Here is a 10566-nt window from a genome sequence, read left to right on the forward strand (position 1 = left end):
AGATATCATTTATTCAAATGATGTGAACAATGATTCTTTTAGAGAGAGCAACTATCTAATTTGAGATATCTTCAATTTTAACATATCTACAATCGAATTAATGATCTATTTATTGAATTGTTTCTCTCTTTAAAAGAATTGATGTGCACATTAATTCCTTATACAAAAATATCGTAATTAATATTATAAAGATATCATCAACTGAATCAAAAAGATTATCAAATCATTTAAACCGAACTCCAAATCAATTTTTGCGAGCAATATTTCCACCACATTGATGCTCTCATCAATTGAATTAATGAGAGCAATAATTGAATGGATACTTACATCAAGTCAATTATTGCTTTCATCAATTATATTAATGCATGCATCAAATCAATAATTGCTCTCATCAATTGAATTAATGTGTTAATTGGTTGGATTTGCACTGTGCTCAGTGTAAGTGGTGTTTTGTCGAGGTAATGTTATGTTGATGTCCTGCAACATAAGGATTTTGAAGAATTTTTGGAGATAAAAACCAGAATATAAAAGACCTAAATGATCATGATTAAATTACACTAACATTTTGTCCATGGATATCCAGAATCGGTTTTTAAAGAATTTATTACATTTTCATATCGCATTTATCATCACCCCTCCAGGGTCCTGAATCTCTTACCCAGGAGACATATAGGTCAATATTAAGATCTCTTACCCAGGAGACATGTAGGTCAATATTCAGATCTCTTACCAAGGAGAAATAGTCTTACTTTAGAGTGCTTATTTCTCATTATAATTGCATAAATATTGTAATATCCCTCTTTTCTGCGGTTTCATGGTATGTGTACTGTCAATCTATCATAACTGTAAATAAATGTAGCAGTCAGCCAGGTTCGATCGCCGGTGGCCAGATAGCTCAGTTGGTAGAGCACCTGACTAAAGATTCAGGGGGCCTGGGTTTGAATCCCGGTCTTCTCCCTTCCTGTTACATAATCCAATAGAAGAAAGTGACCCCCTGTTTAAGGAATGATAACTCTTAAATCACAGAACATCAATATTCTATTGTAAAATACTCTGTGATTCAATAGGATACAGAAATCTCTATATACTTGTTCGAAAAGGAGTTGTGAACATTTAGTAACCAAGTTTACCTTCAAGTCTGATCTGTTTATGAAATGACCCAATGCAATACCCGGTAGTTGTGTAACAGGAAGTGAGGAAATGGAACAGACCAGACCAGGATTCGAACCCAGACTCCAACTATCTAGTAAAGTGCTCTACCAACTGAGCTAACTGGCCACTGACGATTGAACATTGTCGACCACTACACTCCTCAAATATCTTTACACCTTGAAAACCCAGATTCTTTTTGCCCCTGGCAGGGCTTTCACCAGACTGTGATCGAACATGTCTGACCACTACAGTTGAAATAAATGTCCCAATGCAATAGCTGCAGAAATACATCAGAGTGTAGTGGACAGTATAAGAGGGAATTTATACTGCCTCGCTAGAGAGCTAGCTTTTCTAGTGATGTGGAAGAGTCTCTCTCTTGATCACACAAGTTAAGCAATGGCAAGCGTGATCAGCACTTGGCTGGGTGACCGCAACACATTACAGTAGTATAAGAGTTCATGCTTTTCTCGAGGAAGTGATGTTTCTCCTCTCAAGATTTCATGGTGCTTGGCGGGAGGCCTGCTTTGGGTAGAGTCTCTTCGGAGCTCTGGGTACGGACGTGGATTCGTCCGGAGACGATGGTGGTTGTCGTCGGGAACGGCGGATGCCGTTTCTGAGCAGGCGCCAAACACTCAGAGAGGACTCACACTAAGCTTCGGGACGAAGCTTCCCCGAGTGGGGGGAAATGTAGCAGACAGTATAAGAGGGAACTTATACTGCCTCACTAGTGAGCTAGCTTTTCTGGTGATGTGGTAGAGTCTCTCTCTTGATCACGCAAGTTAAGCAATGGCGAGCGTGATCAGCACTTGGCTAGGTGACCGCTATACGCGCTACACGTTACAAGAGCATTTCAGGTCACCATAAATCACCATTGTTTCCTTCATTTGAAAAGACTATCCTAATAGCCTATATACAAAATTCTGTGTACAGTGTCCTCCATTAAATGTTTTACTCTCCTAAAACTAAAGAAACTCAGACCCCACCCGAAATATATAACATGCAGTGGTGTAGCTAGGTTTGAAATATTTGTAAGCAGGGGGTCTGGGGACCAGAAGCTGAGGACATTTTTTGTTTACGGTGATAAGATTAACGAAATTATTTGTAAGCATGTGCTTACAGTGCTACAATGTAGCTACGCCAATGACATGAATGGAATACAATGCTCCGACAGATATCATAAGTAAAAATTTGTATTGTGTCAAGACATATATAAAATGTTATTTTATGTAATTTGATAACTTTGTGGCTTAGAAAAAGTTTTGTATCATTGTAAGCCAGTTTTATCAACCATATCAAATAATGGAAATACAAGCACAACTTTTCTGCACTGTCTTGAATGTAGGTACAACAGATGTTGGACTAAAATCAGATTTATTTATCATTTACCTAAATTCAACTCCCAGGAGTACATTCCGTACTTTAATTCTGAACATTGAGCATTAACAAGAAAATTTACTAAATCTAACAAGAGGCCCATGGGCCACATCGCTCACCTGAGTCACCTTGGCTCATATTTAAAGATCAATCTGATTAAAATCAGATCCTCGATCCGCTCCTCTTTTTTTTTTTCTTGTCGCTACACGAGGAGCAACAAAAAAAAAAAAAGAGGAGCGGATCGAGGATCTGATTTTAATCAGATTGATTTAAAGATTTTCCCTATATATTTGTATGCAAAACTTTGATCCTCCCTTGTGACCCCATCCTACCCCTGGGGGACATGATTTTAACAAACTGAAATCTGAAATATGTAAGAAAACTTTCACGTAATATCCGCTTTTCTGGCTCAGTGGTTCTTGAGAAGAAGATTTTTAAAGATTTTTCCTATATATATGTATGTAAAACTTTGATCCCCTATTGTGGCCCCATCCAACTCCCGGGGGCCATAATTTGAACAAACTTGAATCTGCACTATGTCAGGAAGCTTTCATGTAAATTTAAGCTTTTCTGGACAAGTGGTTCTTGAGAAGAAGATTTTTAAATGACCCCACCCAATTTTTGCATTTTTGTGATTATCTCCCCTTTGAAGGGGACATGGCCCTTCATTTGAACAAACTTAAAAGCCCGTCACCCAAGGATGCTTTGTGGCAAGTTTTGTTGAAATTGGCCCAGCGGTTCTAGAGAAGAAGTCGAAAATGTGAAAAGTTTACAACGCCAACGACAGACAACGAACAAATTTTGATCAGAAAAGCTCACTTGTGCCTTTGGCTCAGGTGAGCTAAAAACACAAATATAAGGTCCCAATTTTCAATGTGACTATATATATAAGGTATCTTTTGTCGAAGTAAAATTTAATAAAATGCTAAACACTTTCTTGAAAAATTTGAAAACAGTAAGAGTCTAATAATGAAATTAACAATACTAACCCAACTCCGTGGACACATTGACAATTGTTAATTTCATTCTTACACTCTTGCTTTTTTCAAATGTTTTTCGTACCATATGAACTATGACACTGTGATGTCATAGTACTTTTGTGCATGTAGTCTTGTGTTACGATGCCATGATAAATAAACATGACTGAAGAAGGCCAGTAACATGGTCAACATATTTGAAGAATGTGTTTAGAATTATATATAATTTATATATCAGGTTTTGTTTCTCAGTGTAACTATGTTAAGACTCAGTTTCTCATTTCATGATAGCTGTGCCTGCATTAAAGGGGCATGGACACCGTTGAGCTTAAAATTTTATTTTTCCATTTTTATTGTTTACAATGCTTAACTAATAGCTATTTCTAATGGTCAACCAAAATATGAATATCAATTTTTGAGTACAAGTGAGATGCAGCAATCACAATTCGTGCCCTGTTTTTGTTTACATATATAGATTGCTTGATAGAAAATAGCATATTTAAAACAAAATGAAATGTGCTAAACAATAGAAACTACTAAATTATGTTCAGAATTAACTTGTAAATTGAAAAATCTGTTTTAAACGAACTTTTACTGGTATATCTAGCCTTAAGTGAACAAGAACATGGCATGAGCCTTGTTTACATAACAAAGAATTGTGAGCTCTGTATCTCCCATGTACCTCGACAACTGAGATGTAGTCTCTCTCTCTCTCTTAATATAATGTATATAATGATGCTATCACAGAAATAACTGTTACTGGAACCACTGGCTTTTTATACTCTGTAAAGCTAAAATAAACAAAAGTTTACAAGAAAATGTGGAAAAGAACTAAATTTTGAGATATCACAGACAAAAAAAATTAAAATAAAACAAATGAGTTTCACCCATAACTGGATACTTGTTAAAGCTATTTAGGTTTGCATTTGCAATTAAATTTTGTATTTGTTATTAATCCTTTGATGATATAGTCTTTCATGACAAGAATTAGTGCAAAATAATCGGAAAAATTTCATAATCGATAATCAGTCAAAATTGAAAGAACTGTATTGTTCAATGATCAATAAAATCGGTATTTACATGTAGTTAATAAATGTTTAATATTTTGGGGGTTATTTCTTTATAGTTTTATGAATATGTTCAACATACACAGATATATTAGTCTATGAATGAGGAATGAAACGTGTGTTTCTTTCTAGCCATAACATCCCAAAAGTTTTAAGAAACCCCAAAAACTTCCAGACGTCTGACTTGGCTTTCCCTGGGTAGGGATATAAATCAAGTTATCAACTAATCCGATACTCCTCTGACTCTTACTCCTTCGCACATGTCACACTATAAAAATCGGGATAGGAGTCAGAGGAATCTCGGATTAGTCATCAACTTCATGATTGTTGATTGATTTCAATATCCATGAGGATGATGATATCAGAAGTCTTCTCCCTTTTCAAATATACTAATCAAAACGCACATACGTAGGTGATTCGTCTGTTGTGGGTTTGTGTTCGGGCGACAATGATGGAAAACGGAATTGATAATCGGAATCAACAACCAAAAACAATTGACGATCGTTTCATCACTAACAAGAATACCGTAATTTTTCTTTTGATGAATTTTTAATGATGAAAATACAATGTTATTATGGGCATACTGTATTTACAGTAAAAATGAATAAACGATTTTAATGTCTATTCTCATGTCGCAAACCTTTGAGATGTGTCTCACACTATAGTGATTTTTTAACCACATTCAGTAGGAGTTTGTGAAATTTTAACCAAATTCAGTAGGAGTTTGTGAAATTTTTTTCAATCCGCAGCAAATCACTTTTCCAATGGCGCATAGTTCAGAAGTTTTTCAATGAGGTCAACATGAGCCAGCAGCATTCTTCTGCAGCAGTATCGCTTTAGTCCCAGGGCATCCAAAGCGTCACTGAAAAGGGATTCAACATTCAGATTAGATCTATGACATACGTGTACCTCGAAATTAAAGTGACAGTAGACAAATACTTTACTTTTCCTCCTCATAAAATGGGAAATTTGAGTACAGGTGAGTTATGTAAAAATGCCTCTGGAGAAAGCTTCCAAAGAATTACATGAACCTTAGGATTCAGTAGATATATGAAATATATTAGCCTGTCAGACAGTGCAGTTTACATGGAAAAGTTTTTTGTCCCTTGGAATCCACTTGTAAATTTAATATTATTATTACCATTTGTCTCAATTCCAATAAATGTGGACATCTTTCTCTGTTCCTACCTCACTTTTCATATCCATATCATAAACATCAATCTTTTCTACCCCCATGTCATGACTCACTATCCGCTTAGTATGCACTTGAGAAGTTATCATACATTTCATGAGAAGTTAAGTGACAACCTAATGTAATCAAGGGAAAAAGTGCAGTTGAAAGTATCAACCTTTAAATAATGCAAGATTATTTCATCAAAACCAATGAAGTATTCTGAAATTAGATTTCTGATACACAATGTATTCAATTGTAGTATAATAGGGTAACAGAAAGGGAGAAAATGCAATGGACCAGACTGGGATTCAAGACTGGGCCCCCTGAATTTCTAGTGTGGTGCTCTACCAGCTGAGCTATTTCACCAACAGCGATCAAACTTGTGTAACCACCACATTCCTCCTTCCTTAAATGTCTTCACATCTTGAAAATATCAACCCAGAATCTTTATCCCCTGGCAGGCTTATTCACCTGTCAGTTTCAGGGGTTGGTCTACGGCACGAAATGTAACAGAAAGGGAGAAAATGCAAGGACCAGATCGGGATTCGAACCCTGGCCCTCTGATTCTCAAGTCAGGTGCTCTACCCGTCTGAACACCAAAATAGGTTGTATATGTATGATGATATTACTAGGTGTAGGAATACACAATGATATATGAGAAATAATTTTATATCAGTCATATCACACCAGATATAGAAAACATTTACCAGGTAATAACTACCTGTTGGTCGCCAGATAACCTCTGTACCTACCCCTCGGTATATTCCACTTGTAACAGTCCTAGGTACGCTTCCCATTTGTTGCCGATAACTTTTCCACATGTAAAACACCGGACTGGAATAATCATTTTGAAGCCTATAAGTGAAAGAAAATTTACATGATTTAAAACTAAATGTATATACAGCATAGAGTAATGGCCTTCCACTTGGAGAAATCTAGTTAAGATACGGTAAATTGTATATTTGTGTACTGATCAAGTTTGTATCATTACCCTAGTATATGTAAACATTCATTGTAAACCTGGAAAACTTCTTCCAACCCTATTCATGTATGTTACATTTACAAAAATATGTCCTTGCTTTTACATGAATCTCAAAAGCTGAAAATGAAGGGTGAATGTGCTTATAGTGAGAAGCAGAAGTACCTACACCATGGAGGGGAAGAGTTCCGATATTCTATTTCATGACAATTTATACTACGATTGGAAATACAGAACTTACTGATTGACAATTACTTCATACAAAGTATTTAAGCATGAAAATTATAAGCAATAAAAAGAAAACTGTGTAAGTCTTTATCAGTCTATTTGAAGGCGTTCTAAACTATCGGAACTCTTCAGTGTTAAGAAGGTAAATATGAAATGGTGGCTGTTTGCAACGACTTTGAAAATACCCAACTTTATTTACTGTGGGATTTACACCATGTAAAGGTTTAGAAATGCATGTTTCATTGTGATAGGGAGTTAATAGTATGTCTAAGGTAAAAAGTTGAAGCGGACAACAAATTCAATTTAACCCATTTTAATTGCAACAAGCGACTGAAGTTCAGGCAAGATTTCCTGAATCACTTTGTGTGACACTGGTCTGAGATCGTAAGAGGTGTCATTCCAAATATCCAGCCTCAACGAATCTCGCTGAGATTAATGTTGGGAATTATTTCTATCAAATTTTTGAGATGATGATGCAAGAATACATTGATACAAAACCTCAACCATGTGCAGAAAAACCTGTCCCATAAATCCAAGATTTTTCTAAGGAGTGGATCTGTAGCTCTCTGGTCTGTCCTAATATTTCCCCACACTTGGCTAGACTGACAGCTATGTACAGATCATGTATTAATCCGAGATTCCTCCGACTCTTACCCCCGCTTTTATATTGTGACATGTGTGGGGGAGAGTCAGAGCAGACTCCATTTTGAAAAGTGGGAATTCAGCGACACCAGCTGATGTCGCTGCTTTACCTATCTCTTACAACTTTATTTCGCGGATCTATCTTCCAAGACGTGAGAATTCAGTTATCGGAAGATAAATCTATAAATAGATCATGATTAATATGATGCTATGGCAGTTTAAACGATGAAATTTTGTGTGTTTATATGCTGATGTCATGCGCAAAGAAATCAAATGGCAAGGCGGCAACTTAATATAAGTGATGCTTCATTTGTTGGTGTTAGGGCCATTTAAACGGCGAAGATGGATCTGCAAAATAAAGTTGTAAGAAGTAGGTAAAGCAATGACACCAGCTGGTGTTGCTGAATTCCCACTTTTCAATATGGAGTCCGTTCTGACTCTCCCCCACACATGTCACAATAAAATCACTAAAATGCATCAAAGATGCGTATGGCCGAGTTGCAGTTTGGAAAATTATGCACACTTGCATTCACGAAGTAAAAACATGCACGCATTAAATATAGTTTATACGTATGAAGCTTTGAATGGCCGCAATAGGTATTTAGTGTGATAATAACCTTGACCTTTGGATTTCAAAAGCAACATGAAACTTGAATGTCATCAGGATTTGAAGTCTGATAAACATGCACCAGCAAGTACATGTATAAAAGTTAGAGGCAAGCTCAAATCTACAGTATATAGTGAAAAAGAGACCTTGACCTTTGACCTTTTGACCTCAAAATAAATAGGAAACTTCCTCTTTTGGATGTGATCAAAATATGGAAATCTGACAAAGATGCCCCTAGTAGTATGAAAGTTGGAGACCGGACAAGCTCAAATCTATGGCATTTAGTGACAAAGTGACCTTGACCTTTGGACCTCAAAATAAATAGGAACCTTCCTCTTTAGGATGTGATCATGTTATGTAAGTCTCACAAAGATGCACCAAAAAGTATTAAAGTTAAAGACCGGACAAGCCAATTGTGGTCGCCGCCCGTCAGCCCGTCCGCCCGACTGGACGCCCATCCTTCGCCAATTTAAAAGCCGAGATTTACTACGCAACTCGGCTAATAAAAGCGGGGGTAAGAGTAAGAGGAATCTCGGATTAATCATGTATGAGAGCCGAGCCAGTGAGACATTGGGGGAAGAATTATTACAAAGTGTTACATCTACTAACGTTTTGAAGCTTGTAGAATATACAATAATATGCAATTTAATGATTGTAAAGGATTTAATGGAGCACTTGAACAAAGACTTTTCTCGAGGAAACTCGAGTTATGTCCATTAAAATACGGTTATATCGGAAACTTAATCTCAAACTCACAGTATACAAATCAATACTTTTCAAACTCATCGTGATTAGCCTTACGATTTCTTACGAAACACGAAACTTACCTTATTTATCTGTGAAATTCATGGAACACCAACTCCACATGAGGATTTCGCGAAGTAGATTTTGTGTGATCTTGGTAAAATGAGTAATCTTAATAGGCCGGGAATGAAAGTCAAGAAACGGAATTCTTTTTTTATCTATTTGTTTTTCGTTTAATTGAATATATATCAAATACTTCATATAAATTTCGATTTTCGTTTCACCTCACAGAAAGTTAATAGCACAGAAAATTCATGTATACATAATGTGTTTTCTGGTAGTGGTGGCCCTATCATTACCCACTCCACATCAATAGTTCAAGACAGTTTGTACATTGATTGATTCGTTCCCAAAATGTCGAAACTTTTTATTACCCCCCCCCCCCCCCCCCCCCCCCCCCCCTTAAATATATTTCAAAAACTCCCATAAAACTGAAAACCCTGTGAAATGAAACACCTAAAAAGTAAATTTTAAAAATTGAAATTTGTGGCTACATAACAAATGAACTCCCCATTCTTCGATCAACATCAAATATATATATTTCAACATTTATAATCATGATGAAAATAAGGTGCATTTGGAAAAATTTCTTTAGAACCTAACACGATACATGGTATTTTAATTCAAATTTCAATTAGTTTGATAAAGAATGAACAATTGTCAGAACTTTATGAAAATAATAGAAGTAGAAATTTATTTAAATTAGTAATTTATATGAACAGTGAAGATAAAGAACTGTGATCAATCTCATAAATCCCATAAAAGACAAACAAAAAAAAATAAAGAGAATTTCAGGCAAACACAGACCCCTTGACATACCAGAGGTGGGATCAGGTGCCTAGGAGGAGTAAGCACCCCCTGTCTGACCATTCACACCCACTGTGAGCCCTTTATTTTGACCAGGTAAAGAGTAATCCATTATTAGTTAAAATCAGTATGTAAAGAGCAGCCTAACAATTGGTATGAAACACATCAAACAGCATTCAAGTGATAGCTTGTATTTGCAAATTAGTTCATTATAATGACCAGATTTGTGAAATGCTGAATCCCCCGTAACATGAACTAGTCTACCCCAATTTAAAAATTTATCATATGTAGGACATACTCTCGCACTTTATACACTGCCCTTTTATAGCATAAGAAACATTTACACTATAATGAAAATTAATGACACTTGAATGTGACAAAACAAAATATTTTTGCATTGTAGTCCTCTCCATGCATTCTTTAGTCTGACATCTTTAAAATAAAATGTTTTGTTGTTTTTTCTCAGATGCAACAACACATTTTGAATGCAGCAAGTTGCAAATTTATATTCAAATTGATCAACTGAAGTGATTGAATCACATCATGACATCAGATACTTGGGTATCAAGTAAAATCATAATGGTTTGAAACTACATTATGAATATTGTAACCAATGAAAATATAAAAAATTCATAGTATTGTCTTGAAAAATTTAGACCTAAGCCAAAATATCAATTATCATTTCAAGACAGTAAACATGTATTTGTTTATCTTCCTAAACAATAATGATTGTAATTTATATTGTTATAATTAAT

Source organism: Ostrea edulis, chromosome 6 (assembly GCF_947568905.1).
Source record: "Ostrea edulis chromosome 6, xbOstEdul1.1, whole genome shotgun sequence".
Taxonomy (NCBI): Eukaryota; Metazoa; Mollusca; class Bivalvia; order Ostreida; family Ostreidae; genus Ostrea; species Ostrea edulis.